Below are 21977 nucleotides of genomic sequence, written 5' to 3'. Positions count from 1 at the left end.
TCATTTAGTAAGAGTTGCTAATGAACTCAATTTAATGCTACAGTGATGTCGTGAGAATTGCTCAACAACTCAAAATGATGCTCACAGTAATGTAGTGATACTTGCTAATAAACTCAAAGTGATGCTGAAAGTCATGTAGTAAGAGTTGCTACGAACCTTAAAATAATGCAACAATAATGTAGTAAGAGTTGCTATGAACCTCAAAATAATGTGACAGTGATGTCAGAAGAACTGCTAATGATCTGAAAATGATGCAACATTGATGTAGTAAGAATTGCTAATGAACTCAAAATGATGCTAACAGTAATGGAGTGAAAGTTTCGAATAACCTCAAAGTGATGCTCACAGTAATGTAGTAAGAGTTGCTACGAACCTCAAAATATTGCGGCAGTGATGTCGGAAGAATTGCTAATGAACTCAAAATGATGCTAACAGAAATGTAGTGATAGTTATTTATCAAGTCAGTGATGCTTACAGGAATGTCGTAAGTGTTTCGAACAACCTCAAAGTGATGCCGACAGTCATGTAGTAAGAGTTGCTACGAACCTCAAAATAATGCGACAGTGATGTCAGAAGAATTGGTAATGATCTAAAAATGATGCTAACAGTAACGTAGTGATAGATGCTAATAAACTCAGTGATGCTTACAGTAATGTAGTAAGAGTTGCTACTAACCTCAAAAACTGATGCTAATAGTAATGTAGTGATAGTTGCTAATAAAGTTAAAGTGATGCTGACAGTAATGTAGTAAGTGTTTCGAACAAACTCAAAGTGATGCTGACAGTAATGTAGTAAGAGTTGGTTTGAACCTCAAAATAATGCGACAGTGATGTCAGAAGAATTGGTAATGATCTCAAACTGATGCTAACAGTAATGTAGTGATAGTTGCTAATCAAGTCAGTGATGCTTACAGTAATGTAGTAAGTGTTTCGAACAACCTCAAAGTGATGCTGACAGTCATATAGTAAGAGTTGCTACGAACTTCAAAATAATGCGACAGTGATGTCAGAAGAATTGCTAAAGATCTCAAAATGATGCGACAGTGATGTCGTAAGTATTGCTAATGAACTCAAAATGATGCTAACAGTCATGCAGTGAACATTTCGAATAACCTCAAAGTGATGCTGACAGTCATGTACTAAGAGTTGCAACGAACTTCAAAATAATGCGACAGTGATGTCAGAAGAATTGCTAAAGATCTCAAAATGATGCGACAGTGATTTAGTAAGTATTGCTAATGAACTCAAAATGATGCTAACAGTAATGCAGTGAACGTTTCGAATAACCTCAAAGTGATGCTGACAGTCATGTACCAGGAGTTGCAACTAACCTCAAAATGATGCTAATAGTAATGTAGTGATAGTTGCTAATAAACTCAGTGATGCTTACAGTAATGTAGTAAGTGTTTCGAACAACCTCAAAGTGATGCTGACAGTCATGTACCAAGAGTTGCAACTAACCTCAAAATGATGCTAATAGTAATGTAGTGATAGTTGCTAATAAACTCAGTGATGCTTACAGTAATGTAGTAAGAGTTTCGAACAACCTCAAAGTGATGCTGACAGTCATTTAGTAAGAGTTGCTAATGAACTCAATTTAATGCTACAGTGATGTCGTGAGAATTGCTAAACAACTCAAAATGATGCTAACAGTAATGTTGTGATACTTGCTAATAAACTCAAAGTGATGCTGAAAGTCATGTAGAAAGAGTTGCTACGAACCTTAAAATAATGCAACAATAATGTAGTAAGAGTTGCTATGAACCTCAAAATAATGTGACAGTGATGTCAGAATAACTGCTAATGATCTGAAAATGATGCAACATTGATGTAGTAAGAATTGCTAATGAACTCAAAATGATGCTAACAGTAATGGAGTGAAAGTTTCGAATAACCTCAAAGTGATGCTGACAGTAATGTAGTAAGAGTTGTTACGAACCTCAAAATATTGCGGCAGTGATGTCGGAAGAATTGCTAATGTACTCAAAATGATGCTAACAGAAATGTAGTGATAGTTATTTATCAAGTCAGTGATGCTTACAGTAATGTCGTAAGTGTTTCGAACAACCTCAAAGTGATGCCGACAGTCATGTAGTAAGAGTTGCTACGAACCTCAAAATAATGCGACAGTGATGTTAGAAGAATTGCTAAAAATCTCAAAATGATGCGACAGTGATGTCAGAAGAATTGGTAATGATCTAAAAATGATGCTAACAGTAACGTAGTGATAGATGCTAATAAACTCAGTGATGCTGACAGTAATGTAGTAAGTGTTTCGAACAAACTCAAACTGATGCTAACAGTAATGTAGTGATAGTTGCTGATCAACTCAGTGATGCTTACAGTAATGTAGTAAGTGTTTGGAACAACCTCAAAGTGATGTTGACAGTCATGTAGTAAGAGTTGTTACGAACCTCAAAATATTGCGACATTGATGTCGGAAGAATTGCTAATGAACTCAAAATGATGCTAACAGAAATGTAGTGATAGTTGCTAAGAAACTCAGTGATGCTTACAGTAATGTAGTAAGTGTTTCGAACAACCTCAAAGTGATGCCGACAGTCATGTAGTAAGAGTTGCTACGAACCTCAAAATAATGCGACAGTGATGTCAGAAGAAATGCTAAAAATCTCAAAATGATGCGACAGTGATGTCAGAAGAATTGGTAATGATCTCAAAATGATGCTAACAGTAACGTTGTGATAGTTGCTAATAAACTCAGTGATGCTTACAGTAATGTAGTAAGTGTTTCGAACAACCTCAAAGTGATGCTGACAGTCATATAGTAAGAGTTACTACGAACTTCAAATTAATGCGACAGTGATGTCAGAAGAATTGCTAAAGATCTCAAAAAAATGCGACAGTGATTTAGTAAGAATTGCTAATGAACTCAAAATGATGCTAACAGTAATGCAGTGAACGTTTCGAATAACCTCAAAGTGATGCTGACAGTCATGTACTAAGAGTTGCAACGAACTTCAAAATAATGCGACAGTGATGTCAGAAGAATTGCTAAAGATCTCAAAATGATGCGACAGTGATTTAGTAAGAATTGCTAATGAACTCAAAATGATGCTAACAGTAATGCAGTGAACGTTTCGAATAACCTCAAAGTGATGCTGACAGTCATGTACTAAGAGTTGCAACTAACCTCAAAATGATGCTAATAGTAATGTAGTGATAGTTGCTAATAAAGTTATAGTGATGCTGACAGTAATGTAGTAAGTGTTTCTAACAAACTCAAACTGATGCTAACAGTAATGTAGTGATAGTTGCTAATCAACTCAGTGATGCTTACAGTAATGTAGTAAGTGTTTCGAACAACCTCAAAGTGATGCTGACAGTCATGTAGTAAGAGTTGCTACGAACTTCAAAATAATGCGACAGTGATGTCAGAAGAATTGCTAAAGATCTCAAAATGATGCGACAGTGATTTAGTAAGAATTGCTAATGAACTGAAAATGATGCTAACAGTAATGCAGTGAACGTTTCGAATAACCTCAAAGTGATGCTGACAGTCATGTACTAAGAGTTGCTACGAACCTCAAAATAATTCGACAGTGATGTCGGAAGAATTGCTAATGATCTGAAAATGATGCGACAGTGATGTAGTAAGAATTGCTAATGAACTCAAAATGATGCTAACAGTAATGTAGTGATAGTTGCTAATAAACTCAGTGATGCTTACAGTCATGTAGTAAGTGTTTCGAACAACCTCAAAGTGATGCTGAAAGTCATGTACTAAGTGTTGCTACGAACCTCAAAATAATGCGACAGTAATGTCGTAAAAGATGCTAATAACCTCAAAATATTTCGACAGTGATGTCGGAAGAATTGATATTGAACTTAAAATGATGCTAACAGTAATGTAGTGATACTTGCTAATCAACTCAGTGATGCTTGCAGTAATGTAGTAAGTGTTTCGAAAAACCTCAAAGTGATGCTGACAGTCATGTAGCAAGAGTTGCTACGAACCTCAAAATAATGCGACAGTGATGTCGGAAGAATTGCTAATGATCTCAAAATGATGCTAACAGTAATGTAGTGATAGTTGCTAATCAACTCAGTGATGCTTGCAGTAATGTAGTAAGTGTTTCGAATAACCTCAAAGTGATGCTGACAGTCATGTAGCAAGAGTTGCTACGAACCTCAAAATGATGCGACTGTGATGTCAGAAGAATTGCTAAAGATCTCAAAATGATTCGACAGTGATTTAGTAAGAATTGCTAATGAACTCAAAATGATGCTAACAGTAATGGAGTGAAAATTTCGAATAACCTCAAAGTGATGCTGACAGTCATGTACTAAGAGTTGCTACGAAACTCAAAAAAATGCGACAGTAATGTAGTAAGAGTTGTTACGAACCTCAAAATATTGCGACAGTGATGTCGGAAGAATTGCTCATGAACTCAAAATGATGCTAACAGTAATGGAGTGAAAGTTTCGAATAACCTCAAAGTGATGCTGACAGTCATGTACTAAGAGTTGCTACGAACCTCAAAATATTGCAAAAGTGATGTAGTAAGAATTGCTAATGAACTCAAAATGATGCTAACAGTAATGTAGTGATAGTTGCTAATAAACTCAGTGATGCTTACAGTCATGTAATAAGTGTTTCGAACAACCTCAAAGTGATGCTGAAAGTCATGTACTAAGTGTTGCTACGAACCTCAAAATAATGCGACAGTAATGTAGTAAAAGATGCTAATAACCTCAAAATATTTCGACAGTGATGTCGGAAGAATTGATATTGAACTTAAAATGATGCTAACAGTAATGTAGTGATACTTGCTAATCAACTCAGTGATGCTTGCAGTAATGTAGTAAGTGTTTCGAAAAACCTCAAAGTGATGCTGACAGTCATGTAGCAAGAGTTGCTACGAACCTCAAAATAATGCGACAGTGATGTCGGAAGGATTGCTAATGATCTCAAAATGATGCTAACAGTAATGTAGTGATAGTTGCTAATCAACTCAGTGATGCTTGCAGTAATGTAGTAAGTGTTTCGAATAACCTCAAAGTGATGCTGACAGTCATGTAGCAAGAGTTGCTACGAACCTCAAAATGATGCGACTGTGATGTCAGAAGAATTGCTAAAGATCTCAAAATGATTCGACAGTGATTTAGTAAGAATTGCTAATGAACTCAAAATGATGCTAACAGTAATGGAGTGAAAATTTCGAATAACCTCAAAGTGATGCTGACAGTCATGTACTAAGAGTTGCTACGAAACTCAAAAAAATGCGACAGTAATGTAGTAAGAGTTGTTACGGACCTCAAAATATTGCGACAGTGATGTCGGAAGAATTGCTCATGAACTCAAAATGATGCTAACAGTAATGGAGTGAAAGTTTCGAATAACCTCAAAGTGATGCTGACAGTCATGTACTAAGAGTTGCTACGAACCTCAAAATAATGCTGACAGTCATGTACTAAGAGTTGCTATGAACCTCAAAATAATGCGACAGTGATGTCAGAAGAATTGCTAAAGATCTCAAAATGATGCGACAGTGATGTCAGAAGAATTGCTAAAGATCTCAAAATAATGCGACAGTGATGTCAGAAGAATTGCTAAAGATCTCAAACTAATGCGACAGTGATGTCAGAAGACTTGGTAATGATCTCAAACTGATGGGACAGTGATGTCGTAAGAATTGCTAAAGAACTCAACATGATGCTAACAGTAATGTAGTGATAGTTGCAAAGAAACTCAGTGATGCTGACAGTAATGTAGTAAGAGTTGCTACGAACCTTAAAATAATGCAACAATAATGTAGTAAGTGTTGCCACGAAACTCAATAAAATGCGACAGTAATGTAGTAAAAGTTGCTACGAACCTCAAAATATTGCGACAGTGATGTCGGAAGAATTGCTAATGAACTGAAAATGATGCTAACAGTAATGTAGTAAGTGTTTCGAATAACCTCAAAGTGATGGTGACAGTCATGTAGTAAGAGTTGCTACGAACCTCAAAATAATGCGACAGTGATGTCAGAAGAATTGCTAATGAACTCAAAATGATGCGACAGTGATGGAGTAAGAATTGCTAATGAACGCAAAATGATTCTAACAGTAATGGAGTGAAAGTTTCGAACAACCTCAAAGTGATGCTGACAGTCATGTAGTAAGAGTTGCTACGAACCTCAAAATAATGCGACAGTAATGTAGTAAAAGTTGCTACGAACCTCAAAATATTGCGACAGTGATGTCGGAAGAATTGCTAATGAACTCAAGATGATGCTAACAGTAATGGAGTGAAACTTTCGAATAACCTCAAAGTGATGCTGAACGTCATGTAGTAAGAGTTGCTACGAACCTCAAAATGATGCTAACAGTAATGTAGTGATAGTTGCTAATAAAGTCAAAGTGATGCTGACAGTAATGTAGTAAGTGTTTCGAACAACCTCAAAGTGATGCCGACAGTCATGTAGTAAGAGTTGCTACGAACCTCAAAATAATGCGACAGTGATGTCAGAAGAATTGCGAATGTTCTCAAAATGATGCTACAGTGATTAAGTAAGAATTGCTAATGAAGTCAAAATGATGCTAACATTAATGGAGTGAAAGTTTGGAATAACCTCAAAGTGATGCTGACAGTCATGTAGTAAGAGTTGCTACGAACCTCAAAATAATGCGACAGTGATGTCGTAAGAATTGCTAATGATCTCAAAATGATGCGACAGTGATGTCGTAAGAATTGCTAATGAACTCAAGATGATGTGAACAGTAATGTAGTGATAGTTGCTAATAAACTCAGTGATGCTTACAGTAATGTAGTAAGAGTTTCGAACAACCTCAAAGTGATGCTGACAGTCATGTAGTAAGAGTTGCTAATGAACTCAATTGAATGCTACTGTGATGTCGTAAGAATTGCTCATGACCTCAAAATGATGCTAACAGTAATGGAGTGAAAGTTTTGAATAACCTCAAAGTGATGCTGACAGTCATGTAGTAAGAGTTGCTACGAACCTCAATGTAATGCGACAGTAATGTAGTAAAAGTTGCTACGAACCTCAAAATATTGCGACAGTGATGTCGGAAGAATTGCTAATGAACTCAAAATGATAGTAACAGTAATGTAGTGATAGTTGCTAATCAACTCAGTGATGCTTACAGTAATGTAGTAAGAGTTTCGAACAACCTCAAAGTGATGCTGACAGTCATGTAGTAAGTGTTGCTACGAACCTCAAAATAATGCGACAGTGATGTCGGAAGAATTACTAATGATCTCAAAATGATGCGACAGTGATGTAGTAAGAATTGCTAATGAACTCAAAATGATGCTAACATTAATGGAGTGAACGTTTCGAATAACCTCAAAGTGATGCTGACAGTAATGTAGTAAGAGATTTTACGAACCTCAAAATAATGCGACAGTGATGTCGGAAGAATTGCTAATGATCTCAAAATGATGCGACAGTGATGTAGTAAGAATTGCTAATGAACTCAAAATGATGCTAACAGTAATGGAGTGAAAGTTTCGAATAACCTCAAAGTGATGCTGACAGTCATGTAGAAAGTATTGCTACGAACCTCAAAATAATGCGACAGTAATGTAGTAAAAGTTGCTACGAACCTCAAAATATTGCGACAGTGATGTCGGAAGAATTGCTAATGAACTCAAGATGATGCTAAAAGTAATGCAGTGATAGTTGCTAAGAAACTCAGTGATGCTTACAGTAATGTAGTAAGAGTTTCGAACAACCTCAAAGTGATGCTGACATTCATTTAGTAAGAATTGCTAATGAACTCAATTTAATGCTACAGTGATGTCGTGAAAATTGCTCATAAACTCAAAATGATGCTAAAAGTAATGTAGTGATAGTTGCGAAGAAACTCAGTGATGCTTACAGTAATGTAGTAAGAGTTTCGAACAACCTCAAAGTGATGCTGGCAGTCATTTAGTAAGAGTTGGTAATGAACTCAATTTAATGCTACAGTGATGTCGTGAGAATTGCTCATAAACTCAAAATGATGCTAACAGTAATGTAGTGATAGTTGCTAATAAACTCAAAGTGATGCTGAAAGTCATGTAGTAAGAGTTGCTATGAACCTTAAAATAATGCAACAATAATGTAGTAAGAGTTGCTACGAACCTCAAAATATTGCGACAGTGATGTCGGAAGAATTGCTAATGAACTCAAAATGATGCTAACAGGAATGTAGTGATAGTTGCTAATCAACTCAGTGATGCTAACAGTAATGTAGTAAGTGTTTCGAACAACCTCAAAGTGATGCTGACAGTCATGTACTAAGAGTTGCTACAAACCTCAAAATAATGCGACAGTAATGTAGTAGAAGTTGCGTCGAACCTCAAAATATTGCGACAGTGATGTCGGAAGAATTGCGAATGAATTCAAGATGATGCTAACAGTAATGTAATGATAGTTGCTAAGAAACTCACTGATGCTTACAGTAATTTAGTGATACTTGCTAATAAAATCAAAGTGATGCTGACAGTAATGTAGTAAGAGTTGCTACAAACCTTAAAATAATGCAACAATAATGTAGTAAGAGTTGCTACGGACCTCAAAATAATGTGACAGTGATGTCAGAAGAATTGCTAATGATCTCAAAATGATTCGACAGTGATTTAGTAAGAATTGCTAATGAACTCAAAATGATGCGACAGTGATGTAGTAAGAATTGCTAATGAACTCAAAATGATGCTAACAGTAATGGAGTGAAAGTTTCGGATAACCTCAAAGTGATGCTGACAGTCATGTAGTAAGTGTTGCTACGAACCTCAAAATATTGCGACAGTGATGTCGGAAGAATTGCTAATGAACTCAAAATGATGCTAACAGTAAGGTAGTGATAGTTGGGAATTAACTCAGTAATGCTTACAGTAATGTATTAAGTGTTTCGAACAACCTAAAAGTGTTGCTGTCAGTCGTAGTAACAGTTGCTTCTAACCTCAAAATGATGCTAACAGTAATGTAGTGATCGTTGCTAATCAACTCAGTGATGCTGACAGTGATGTAGTAAGTGTTTCGAACAACCTCAAAGTGATGCTGACAGTCATGTAGTAAGAGTTGCTACGAACCTCAAAATAATGCGACAGTAATGTAGTAAAAGTTGCTACGAACCTCAAAATATTGCGACAGTGATGTCGGAAGAATTGCTAATGAACTCAAGATGATGCTAACAGTAATGGAGTGAAACTTTCGAATAACCTCAAAGTGATGCTGACAGTCATGTAGTAAGTATTGCTACGAACCTCAAAATAATGCGACAGTAATGTATTAAAAGTTGCTACGAACCTCAAAATATTGCGACAGTGATGTCGGAAGAATTGCTAATGAACTCAAGATGATGCTAAAAGTAATGTAGTGATAGTTGCTAAGAAACTCAGTGATGCTTACAGTAATGTAGTAAGAGTTTCGAACAACCTCAAAGTGATGCTGACAGTCATGTAGTAAGAGTTGCTACGAACCTCAAAATAATGCGACAGTGATGTCCAGATGAAACCATTCCAAAGAAGGCTAAGTGGAGCTGGCATATCAGCCCCCAATGGAAGTCTGCTGCTGCTGCCAAGCTCTCCATGTCATCATGGAAAAGTTAATTGTTCAACTCAATGTTTTTCCCATTGGGAGGAGATTTGTTGTTCCACCATGAAGTCTTTTCTGGTGATGAGTTTGTGTGTTGTAGTAGCATGAAGATATCTTGTTGTCATGATCAACTCATCTGGCCTGGTGGAAGAACGCTGCTGTGTTTGGATTCAGACGAGTCAAATCTGAACCAGGGACTTGGAGTTTTATCCTCGGTCTCCGGACTCATAAAATGGAGACCGGCCCAGTTTGACACTTTTGAACTCCTCCATGATGTTCAAATCTCATGACTGAGATTCGTGATTGGAAACATCGGCTGTTCAGGAAAGAAAACATGTACCATTGAACATCGCTCTCATCCTTCTACTCAGAAGGCTGCGGTGGACTCCACCGTGTCCAGGCTTTGGGCAGATACGTCTTCATCCTCCACCACCACCAGCCGCTCCACCCCACCCACCCTGTGCAGGTCTACATTACCAGGGTCGGATCTGGCAGGGTGGAGGATCTTTGATTCATCTTAGCTTTCCTGCTCCGGCTGTTTGAGAAACATTCAAATGGAGATGGTTGTTTGTGTCTTTCAGGCCACGCCAACGCCTCCTTCTGTCCCCACGCTTACGGCTGCCGAAACGTGCAGGTGTCTGAAAACCAGATCATTCTGGATGTGCCGGACCACCAGGTCCTCCTCACCTGCAGGTTCCTGCAGGCAGAGCCCGGTGGTGGTAGGTTTCCTGCTCCTCTGCTGGACTGATACCCTCTCCCTTTCCCCACACGTATCTGCTGTTTCTACTCTGTGCCTCCTTCTCCTCTGTCAGGCCTGGACTTCTTCCTTCTGTCTCTCCAGGATTACGTCCTGGTGGTGCCTGAGAGCAGCTCCAGCTCCAGCTCCCTGAACCAAGAACCACTGGAGAAATCTGACCACTTCATCAGCAACTGTGGCCTCAACAGCTTTCATGTCAAGTCGGTGTCTCCAAGCCTGAGTTGGTCCATGTTCTGTATCCCTGAATGTTCTAGAGGAACTAAACTGGGCCTGACTGGGACGCTTCTGTCTGCTCAGATTTGGGTTGTGAATGCATTCAGATGTCATTTACAAGCATTGGAACTAAAGACCTGAGCCTCAAGAATATTTAGTTCTTGATTTACTTTCTCTTGCAGGGTTTCATTTTGTGCAAATTTTCTTTTTAAGATCTTTGTTTTTTGTTGTCCTTCCATTGAGCAAGTTTGGCGAAGAACCTTTTCCCCACTAAACTAATTTTCCTAAAATGTCTCGCTAACGTTTCCTTTTTCTCTGTCGTCCCTCCTGTCCTTCGTCTCCATTCTGTCTCAGCTCAGCTGTGTCTCTTGGGCTCTCTTCAACAACGGCGCCCTGCCTTGTGCCTGCCATGAGGTTGGAGCTGAGAGTGACACCTGCGAGTCATTTGGTGGTCGGTGCCGCTGCAGGCCCCACGTGATTGGCCGAGACTTTTCCATGTGGGCCGCGGGCTGCCGGGAATTCCCCACTGCAGACGTGAGTGTCAGATTGGATGAATGATGAGTAATAAGGGCTTTTAATGATGAGTGAGAGGACGGACCAAACCAACCTGTCCAACCATCAGAGGACATTTTGTTGTTCTAGTTTCAACTCTTACTACATTACTGTTAGCATCATTTTGAGGTTATTAGCAGCTCTTACGACATCACTGTAGCATTATTTTGAGGTTAGTAGCAACTCTTACTACATGACTGTCAGCATCACTTTGAGGTTGTTCGAAACACTTACTACATTATTGTAAGCATCACTGAGTTGATTAGCAACTATCACTACATTACTGTTAGCATCATTTTGAGTTCATTAGCAATTCTTCCGACATCACTGTCGCAATATTTTGAGGTTCGTCGCAACTTTTACTACATTACTGTCGCATTATTTTGAGGTTCGTAGCAACACTTACTACATGACTGTCAGCATCACTTTGAGGTAATTCGAAACTTTCATTCTATTACTGTTAGCATCATTTTGAGTTCATTAGCAATTCTTACGACATCACTGTCCCATCAGTTTGAGATCATTACCAATTATTCTGACATCACTGTCGCAATTATTTTGAGGTTCGAAGCAACTCTTACTACTTTACTGTTGCATTTTTTAAGGTCCGTAGCAACCCTTACTACATGACTTTCGGAATCACTTTGAGGTTGTTCGAAACACTTACTACATTACTGTAAGCATCATTTTGAGTTTATTAGCAACAATCACTACGTTACTGTTGGCATCATTTTGAGGTTTGAAGCAACTGTTACAACATGACTGTCAGCATCACTTTGAGGTTCTTCTAAACACTTACTACATTACTGTAAGCATCACTGAGTTAATTAGCAACTATCACTACATTACTGTTAGCATCATTTTGAGTTCATTAGCAATTCTTCCGACATCACTGTTGCAATATTTTGAGGTTCGTAGCAACTTTTACTACATTACTGTCGCATTATATTGAGGTTCGTAGCAACTCTGACTACATGACTGTCAGCATCACTTTGAGGTTGTTCGAAACACTTACTACATTACCGTAAGCATCACTGAGTTTATTAGCAACTATCACTACGTTACTGTTAGCATCATTTTGAGTTCAAGAGCAATTCTTACGACATCACTGTCGAAATATTTTGAGGTTATTAGCATCTTTTACTACATTACTGTCGCATTATTTTGAGGTTCGTAGCAACACTTAGTATGACTGTCAGCATCACTTTGAGGTTATTCGAAACTTTGACTCCATTACTGTTGGCATCATTTTGAGTTCATTAGCAATTCTTACGACATCACAGTAGCATTAAATTGAGTTCATTAGCAACTCTTACTACATGACTGTCAGCATCACTTTGAAGTTGTTCGAAACACTTACTACATGACTGTCAGCATCACTTTGAGGTTGTTTGAAACTCTTACTACATTACTGTAAGCATCACTGAGTTTATGAGCAACTATCACTACATTACTGTTAGCATCATCTTGAGTTCATTAGCAATTCTTACGACATCACTGTCGCATCATTTTGAGATCATTAGCAATTCTTCTGACATCACTGTCACAATATTTTGAGGTTCGTATTAACTCTTACTACATGACAGTCAGCATCACTTTGAGGTGTTTCGAAACGTTCACTCCATTACTTTTAGCATCATTTTGAGTTCATTAGCAGTTCTTACTAAATCACTGTCGCATCATTTTGAGATCTTTTGCAATCCTTCCGACATCACTGTCGCATTATTTTGAGGTTCGTAGCAACTTTTACTACATTACTGTCGCATTATTTTGAAGTTCGTTGCAACACTTACTACATGACTGTCAGCATCACTTTGAGGTTATTAGAAACTTTCACTCCATTACTGTTAGCATCATTTTGAGTTCATTCGCAATTCTTACTAAATCACTGTCACATCATTTTGAGATCATTAGCAATTCTTCTTACATCACTGTCGCATTATTTTGAGGTTCGTAGCAACTCTTACTACATGACCGTCAGCATCACTTTGAGGTTATTCGAAACTTTCACTCCATTACTGCTAGCATCATTTTGAGTTCATAAGCAATTCTTACTACATCACTGTCGCATCATTTTGAGATCATTAGCAATTCTTTTGACATCAGTGTCGCATTATTTTGATGTTTGTAGGAACTCTTACTACATTACTGTTGCATTATTTAAAGGTTCGTAGCAACTCTTTCTACATCACTGTCGCATCATTTTGAGATCATTAGCAATTCTTCTGACATCACTGTCGCATTATTTTGATGTTCGTAGCAACTCTTACATTACTGTTGCATTATTTAAAGGTTCGTAGCAACTCTTACTACATTACCGTCAGCATCATTTTGAGTTTATTAGCAACTTTTACTACATTACTGTTAGCATCATTTTGAGTTCATGAGCAATTCTTACTAAATCACTGTAGCATCATTTTGAGATCATTAGCAAGTCTTCTGACATCACTGTCGCATTTTTTTGAGGTTCGTAGCAACTCTTTCTACATTACTGTCAGCATCACTTTGAGGTTGTTCGAAACGTTCTCTCCATTACTGTTAGCATCATTTTGAGTTCATTAGCAATTCTTACTAAATCACTGTAGCATCATTTTGAGATCTTTAACAATTCATCTGACATCACTGTCGCAATATTTTGAGGTTCGTAGCAACTTTTTCTACATTACTGTCGCATTATTTTGAGGTTCGTAGCAACTCTTACTACATGACCGTCAGCATCACTTTGAGGTTATTCGAAACTTTCACTCCATTACTGTTAGCATCATTTTGAGTTCATAAGCAATTCTTACTACATCACTGTCACATCATTTTGAGATCATTAGCAATTCTTCTGACATCACTGTTGCATTATTTTGATGTTCGTAGCAACTCTTACTACATTACTGTTGCATTCTTTAAAGGTTCGTAGCAACTCTTACTACATTACTGTCAGCATCACTTTGACTTTATTAGCAACTTTCACTCCATTAATGTTAGCATCATTTTGAGTTCATGAGCAATTCTTACTAAATCACTGTCGCATCATTTTGAGATCTTTAGCAATTCTTCTGACATCACTGTCGCATTATTTTTTAGGTTCGTAGCAACTCTTACTACATCACTGTCAGCATAATTTTTTATTTACTCGCAACTCAAACCACATGACTGTCAGCATCACTTTGAGGTTATTTGAAACTTTCACTCCATTTCTGTTCGCACCCTTTTGAGTTCATTAGCAATTCTTACGAAATCACTGTAGCATCATTTTGAGATCATTAGCAATTCTTCTGACATCACTGTCGCATTATTTTGAGGTTCGTAGCAACTCTTACTACATTACTGTCAGCATCACTTTGAAGTTGTTTGAAACACTTACTACATGACTGTCAGCATCACTTTGAGGTTGTTTGAAACTCTTACTACATTACTGTAAGCATCACTGAGTTTATTAGCAACTATCACTACATTACTGTTAGCATCATCTTGAGTTCATTAGCATTTCTTACGACATCACTGTCGCATCATTTTGAGATCATTAGCAATTCTTCTGACATCACTGTCGCAATATTTTGAGGTTCGTATTAACTCTTACTACATGACTGTCAGCATCACTTTGAGGTTATTCAAAACTTTCACTACATTCTTGTTGGCATCATTTTGAGTTCATTAGCAGTTCTTACTAAATCACTGTCACATCATTTTGAGATCTTTAGCAATCCTTCCGACATCACTGTCGCAATATTTTGAGGTTCGTAGCAAATTTTACTACATCACTGTCGCATCATTTTGAGATCATTTGCAATTCTTCCGACATCACTGTCGCAATATTTTGAGGTTCGTAGCAACTCTTACTACATGACTGTCAGCATCACTTTGAGGTTATTCGAAACTTTGACTCCATTACTGTTGGCATCATTTTGAGTTCATTAGCAATTCTTACGACATCACAGTAGCATTAAATTGAGTTCATTAGCAACTCTTACTACATGACTGTCAGCATCACTTTGAAGTTGTTCGAAACACTTACTACATGACTGTCAGCATCACTTTGAGGTTGTTTGAAACTCTTACTACATTACTGTAAGCATCACTGAGTTTATTAGCAACTATCACTACATTACTGTTAGCATCATCTTGAGTTCATTAGCAATTCTTACGACATCACTGTCGCATCATTTTGAGATCATTAGCAATTCTTCTGACATCACTGTCGCAATATTTTGAGGTTCGTATTCACTCTTACTACATTACTGTCAGCATCACTTTGAGGTTATTCGAAACGTTCACTCCATTACTGTTAGCATCATTTTGAGTTCATTAGCAATTCTTACTAAATCACTGTCGCATCATTTTGAGATCTTTAGCAATTCTTCCGACATCACTGTAGCATTATTTTGAGGTTCGTATTAACTCTTACTACATGACAGTCAGCATCACTTTGAGGTGTTTCGAAACGTTCACTCCATTACTTTTAGCATCATTTTGAGTTCATTAGCAGTTCTTACTAAATCACTGTCGCATCATTTTGAGATCTTTAGCAATCCTTCCGACATCACTGTCGCATTATTTTGAGGTTCGTAGCAACTTTTACTACATTACTGTTGCATTATTTTGAGGTTCGTTGCAACTCTTACTACATCACTGTCAGCATCATTTTTTATTTACTCGCAACTCAAACCACATAACTGTCAGCATCACTTTGAGGTTATTCGAAACTTTCACTCCATTACTGTTAGCACCCGTTTGAGTTCATTAGCAATTCTTACTACATCAGTGTCGCATCATTTTTAGATCATAAGCTTTTCTTCCGACATCACTTTCGCAATATTTTGAGGTTCGTATTAACTCTTACTACATTACTGTCAGCATCACTTTGAGGTTATTCGAAACTTTCACTCCATTAATGTTAGCATCATTTTGAGTTCATTAGCATTTCTTACTAAATCACTGTAGCATCATTTTGAGATCATTAGCAATTCTTCTGACATCACTGTCGCATTATTTGGAGGTTCGTAGCAACTCTTACTCCATTACTGTCAGCATCACTTTGAGGTTATTCGAAACGTTCACTCCATTACTGTTAGCATCATTTTGAGTTCATTAGCAGTTCTTACTAAATCACTGTCGCATCATTTTGAGATCTTTAGCAATCCTTCCGACATCACTGTCGCATTATTTTGAGGTTCGTAGCAACTTTTACTACATTACTGTCGCATTATTTTGAGGTTCGTTGCAACTCTTACTACATCACTGTCAGCATCATTTTTTATTTACTCGCAACTCAAACCACATGACTGTCAGCATCACTTTGAGGTTATTCGAAACTTTCACTCCATTACTGTTAGCACCCGTTTGAGTTCATTAGCAATTCTTACTACATCAGTGTCGCATCATTTTTAGATCATAAGCTTTTCTTCCGACATCACTTTCGCAATATTTTGAGGTTCGTATTAACTCTTACTACATTACTGTCAGCATCACTTTGAGGTTATTCGAAACTTTCACTCCATTAATGTTAGCATCATTTTGAGTTCATTAGCAATTCTTACTAAATCACTGTAGCATCATTTTGAGATCATTAGCAATTCTTCTGACATCACTGTCGCATTATTTGGAGGTTCGTAGCAACTCTTACTCCATTACTGTCAGCATCACTTTGAGGTTATTCGAAACGTTCACTCCATTACTTTTAGCATCATTTTGAGTTCATTAGCAATTCTTACTAAATCACTGTCGCATCATTTTGAGATCTTTAGCAATTCTTCCGACATCACTGTAGCATTATTTTGAGGTTCGTAGCAACTCTTACTACATGACTGTCAGCATCACTTTGAGGTAGTTCGAAACTCTTACTCCATTACTGTAAGCATCACTGAGTTTATTAGCAACTATCACTACATTACTGTTAGCATCATCTTGAGTTCATTAGCAATTCTTCTGACATCACTATCACATTAATCTGAGTTTTGTAGCAACTCTTACTACATTACTGTTGCATTATTTTGAGGTTCGTAGCAACTCTCACTACATGACTGTCAGCATCACTTTGAGGTTGTTCGAAACGGTTACTCCATTACTGTAAGCATCACTGAGTTTATTCGCAACTATCACTACATTACTGTTAGCATCATTTTGAGTTCATTTGCAATTCTTCTGACATCACTGTCGCATTATTTTGAGGTTCGTAGTGTGGCAAGGCGAGCAGTGGGTAACAGTTGCCAACAACGCCACCTGGGGGCTTTCACCCCAGGATATAAACAAAATTTCAAAATGACCAGGCTTCCATTTGAACAAAGGCACACAGTTCGAGAGACACAACAGGACAGTACAGTGATTTCCAATTATAAAAATACTTTTATTAGAAAAATAGTTTAAAATGAGCAACAGACTAAATGAATATCAATGAAATGAAGTGCAAGAGGAATTACCGAAAGGAAAAGGGGACAGGGCTGGGGCTTACCACGACAGCGGTAACGAAAAGGGGAGGAATCCAAAAAAGAATACTACACTGCACCCGTGACACAGCAAACCAAAAAATAATCATGAATAAGGAACCACCACCAGGGGGACCGCTGCCGCTCTGGGCCCTCAACACCTGTCAAAGAAAAGAAAAGAACACCATTAAAAACATGAAATCAAGGCAACCCTCACACACGAACTAAATATCACTACCACAAATAACCCAACAGAAACTGTTTTAAATCCAAATGATCAAAATGGGGAGCAAAAGGCAATAATAATATAATAATAATAATAATAATAATAATAATAATAATAATAATAATAATAATAAGGGTTCTAAACAATAAATCAAATGTAACCCACAAAAACTAACAATAATAATTCAAAGAAAGAAATAACAAATAGAAAAGGAATAAACTCAAGTAATTAAGGAAATGCCTGCCCCTCTAATCAAAAAACAGTCTCCAAGGGGGATGGCTCAGCGCCGATGAGGGTCGGGATGCCCTCTCTTGGCCCACGTTGAGGCTCTTATAAAGGCCGTAGTGCATGGCTTTAACCGCCGTTACTGGGATCAGAGCTGTTATGAGCCGAATCAGCAAGAATCCAGAATGAAGAAGAGAAGAAGAGGAAAAACCAAAACAACAGCGAGGCTCACAGCGGCAATTGACGGCTGCACACTGCAAAATAAACAAGTTAACCTAATTAAAATGTGGATGAAGGTCATTACAGAATAACAAAAGCTAAGAATAAACATTTCCTACCGGAGAGCAGAATCGTGGCGTCAGACGAGGCAGGAGGAGGAAGCCAGCAGCCCAGACTACACAAACGATGGCCGGGAGAGGATAATCAGAACACCACAGACCATCGGCAGCTTGATATGAAAGGCAGACAACTACGCGTCTTACCCACAGAAAGCGCACCACGCACACACCGGCCCAAGGGAGACAGCCCAGCTCCCGGTAACACCACACCGCTGGACGGAGCAAAACCAGAGTAAACACGGGGCCCATGACACTGAATAATGGAACAGAGCAAGCATGCATACCTTTGTTTTTAACCAATCTGCTGACCAGCGAGACGCCACCACGCACGGCTGTCGGCTCCGTAAAGGAGGGAGAGGAAGTGGAAAGGACGGAGAAGGGTCGGACCAGGTCTACTTCTAGGTGACCACTCACTATCGTCTGCTACACTGCCCCTCATGGTGGGGAGTGTAGCGCCATCCTGCCACAACACTGACACACACACACACACACACACACACACACACACACTCCCAGGCACTAACCCATATTGTCATCACTTAAACCACCACTGGAGTATTGACAGAGATTCCACATGTTGGTCAACCAGAGAAGCTCCAACTGGTGAAGGTCATCCAACCCTGCATGAAGGTCAACCTCCATCATCTGTTGCTCATTAGCAGGGACTTAGCTCCAATGGTAGAGTGTTAGCTTAGCATGTGAGAGGTAGAGGGATCCATGCCCTCCTTCTCAGAATACTTCAGCTTGTTCTGTTGATCAGAGGAGCTGCTTGGTGATGAATGCTGATGTTTGTCCACTGCTGTGATAAAGTGTCCCCCTGTTACTGAGATGAGGATGAACACCTGCTCAGGTCAAAGCTGCAATCAAACCAGGGACTCTGAACCTCCCACACAGTGAAGGAGTTTGTCCTTCAGGTTGATGGACGCTTTGAAATTCCTTCAACATTGATTACTTTCCTGTCTCCTGCTGAGTCAGCATCCAGAACCTGGTCAAGAGGAGGCTGAGAGCTCAGGAGGTGATGTGACGGCTGGTTGGACAACTCAGCAGCCAGAGCTTCCAGTCTGAGACCCCAGCTCCACACCATGGAGAGCCTCCTGGATGATGTCCTCAAGCAGCGTCCCTGTTTGTCTCCTGGCTGCAGCTGGACGCCCTCTCAGCTGTGAGAGTCCAGCAGTGTTGCTCTCTGTCCATCTGATGTCCGTCCTCTCCTGTGTTCGTCCGTTGAGGAGAAGGGAGACGGATTTCTCTTCCTCTCTTCTCTCCAGACGACCTTCTTTGTGTGTCAAACTACTTTGTGCTGCTCAAAGATCAAACTGATCTAGTGGCTCCAGGTGCCTGGACCTCTCTGGAGCAGCCGGTCCTGAGTGGATCCAACAGTTTCCCATGGGTGACTCTGTCGTGGTCTCTCTCCTCCTGCTGTCTCCAACTCTCAGAGTGCTTCTCCTAGTTTCTCTCCATCGTCCCTGTTGCTAGGCAGAGCACTGGTGAGGACTGAGGCCAGTGATGTCATCACCTCCAGCTGAGACCGATTGCACCACAGAGACTCTGAGTCTCCTGCTTTTCATGAAGAGTTTTCAGGCTAAATTCAGTTTGTGAGGTCCACACTGCACATTTGAGGGAACATGAAGGACAGAGGAGAGTCTGACTGTCATGGTGAAAGCCTTCAGCACTAGAACTGAAACAGCCCCACCATCTTAACCCCCCCAGACCAAACAGGCTTCATCAGAAACAGACCCCCCTCCTAGAACATCCAGAGATCATCAGTCTGATTAATAGAACATGGCAAACAATCAAGAAAATGTTATTGTTTGATCAGAAGCTGAAACAATGTTTCTATGTTTGTCTGTTCTGGTCTGAATGAAAGAGGAGGTTTTCTTGGTCATGTGACGTGGATGAGAGTTCAACTAGAACTTCCTGATTCAACAGGATTTTAGTTTGTTGGGATTTTGTCAAAGCCACCAACCAAACCTCTGAGTGGTGCAGATGTCTGCTGCCTCCTCAGAGCAGACTGGAGCTCAGCCTCACTCACCTGTGGGAGCCCCAGCAGAGCCACCGTGTGATGGAGTTTCAGTTTAGGATCCAAGGTCCTGGATTGAATTGGTGTTTTGTGTTTTTAGGCCTCCTGGCACCGATGAATGAATGAACCATTGTTCCAGAGGGAGCTGGTGTCAGGTCAGTCCCTGTTTCTACAAGACCTCCTGCTGCAGAGCCACATTGGGAAACATCCATCCATCCATTTTCGTCCACTTATCCTATTTAGGATTGTGTGTGTGTGTGTGTGTGTGTGTGTGGGGGGGGGGGGGGCTGGAGCCTGTCATTGTGAAACATTTGAAACTCAAAATCCTGTTCTTGTCACAATCCTGCTCTCCTAAAACAAGGACTGTTCAGTCAATGGTAGAGCAGAGAGGAGCAGAGGAAGCGTGCTGGGCCCAGAACCCAGAGGTCGATGGATCAAAACCATCCTCTGCTAGAAGAAGAAAAATAAAATGAACAAGTGTCTTTAGAAATGTGTGTCTGTTAAAAAGACGTTCATAAGGATTTTGTCTTCCTCCAGAATCACCAACCATTGTGAGAGTTAACAACAGTCCACTTTCTGACTGAAGCAAAAGTAGACTTCAAAAGGTTTTTCTGATTCAACATAGCAGCTAAATTTCCATTTCTCCACTGATTATCTGTTAAGGTTCATGGGGGGGTGGAGCCTATCACAGCTGACATTGGTCGAGGGGCGTGGTTCACCCTGGACAGGGCACCAGTCCATCACAGGACCAACACATAGAGACAGACAACCATTCACTCTCACAGTCACACCTACAGTCAATTTAGAGTATCAGTCAGCCTCATCCTCTCTTGATGTCTTTGGACTGTGGGAGGAAGCTGGAGTACCAGAGAGAACCCACGCAGGAACAGGAGAACATGCAGACTCCACACAGAAAGATCCTGTGCTGGAGCCGGGACTGGAACCTGGAACCTTCTTGCTGTGAGGCCACAGTGCTGACCACTGCACCACCATGCTGGATTTTCTGTAACGTCAAGTACATCTGAACTGGCACTTGACAGTGACAGCAGGAGAACAAAAATCCCAGTGTGTCATCAACATTTCCTGTCAAATCAATGATAGAAGCTGTTGAATTTCTGGATCAGACCAAGGAGAAAGGAGCCCCAATGAAAGAGTGATGGTTCTTGATTCTGATTTTGTTCTTCACTCCTACACCAGAGAGTGAAAGTGAGGGCTGGCTGGGAGCAACTGCCTGCTTCAGAGTGGGAGGAGCCTCAGGACTTTCCAGTGAGAGCTGCAAACTTCCACCAGCGCCCAGTGCCAGCAGGTCTTCATGATGGAGCTGAGAAGAACACAACAACACCAGAGCACTGGAGAGGAGCACAACACTTCTTTGCTTCCTGGCCACTCTCATGTCTGTCTGTCCATCTGGAGCTGGGGGGAGGAGCTTCACATGTTTTTTATTTTCTTAAAAAGGGAATGTCATGACTTCCTCTGTATGTTAGAATATGAACTACTAAAAATGTTCATCTCCAGTTTAAAGTTAGAATTAAATTTAAAGTAGAAAACTCTTCCCTCTTCAATCCTGTCACTCAGTGTTGTAAACTGTGTCAAACAAATTCTACTGTTCAACAGTTCAAGTGTTTCTAATGAAGCTGAATGTTCTCCTCTACTTTCCTCAATTGGGTTTCTTTCATGTCCTCCTGA

General features: G+C 39.5%; 2 long non-coding RNA genes across 2 annotated transcripts; one reads left to right on the top strand and one right to left on the bottom strand.

Annotated features, from left to right (window-relative positions):
* The first annotated feature begins 10165 nt into the window (after nucleotides 1-10165).
* On the top strand, nucleotides 10166-20505 carry LOC147272143 (uncharacterized). Its single transcript, XR_015115839.1, has 3 exons — nucleotides 10166-10269; nucleotides 10392-11054; nucleotides 20392-20505. It is a non-coding gene; the product is annotated as an uncharacterized LOC147272143 (long non-coding RNA).
* Nucleotides 18273-18619, bottom strand: LOC147272144 (uncharacterized). Its single transcript, XR_015115836.1, has 3 exons — nucleotides 18559-18619; nucleotides 18419-18486; nucleotides 18273-18330 (listed from the first exon to the last, which is right to left on the bottom strand). It is a non-coding gene; the product is annotated as an uncharacterized LOC147272144 (long non-coding RNA).
* Nucleotides 20506-21977: the final 1472 nt, after the last annotated feature.

This window comes from Aulostomus chinensis, chromosome 1, assembly GCF_037954235.1.
Source record: "Aulostomus chinensis isolate RoL2024-O1b breed Wild chromosome 1, RoL_Achi_v1.0, whole genome shotgun sequence".
In the NCBI taxonomy this organism is placed as follows: Eukaryota; Metazoa; Chordata; class Actinopteri; order Syngnathiformes; family Aulostomidae; genus Aulostomus; species Aulostomus chinensis.
Note: the sequence above shows the minus strand (reverse complement) of the source record. Positions and strands in the feature narration are given on the sequence as shown.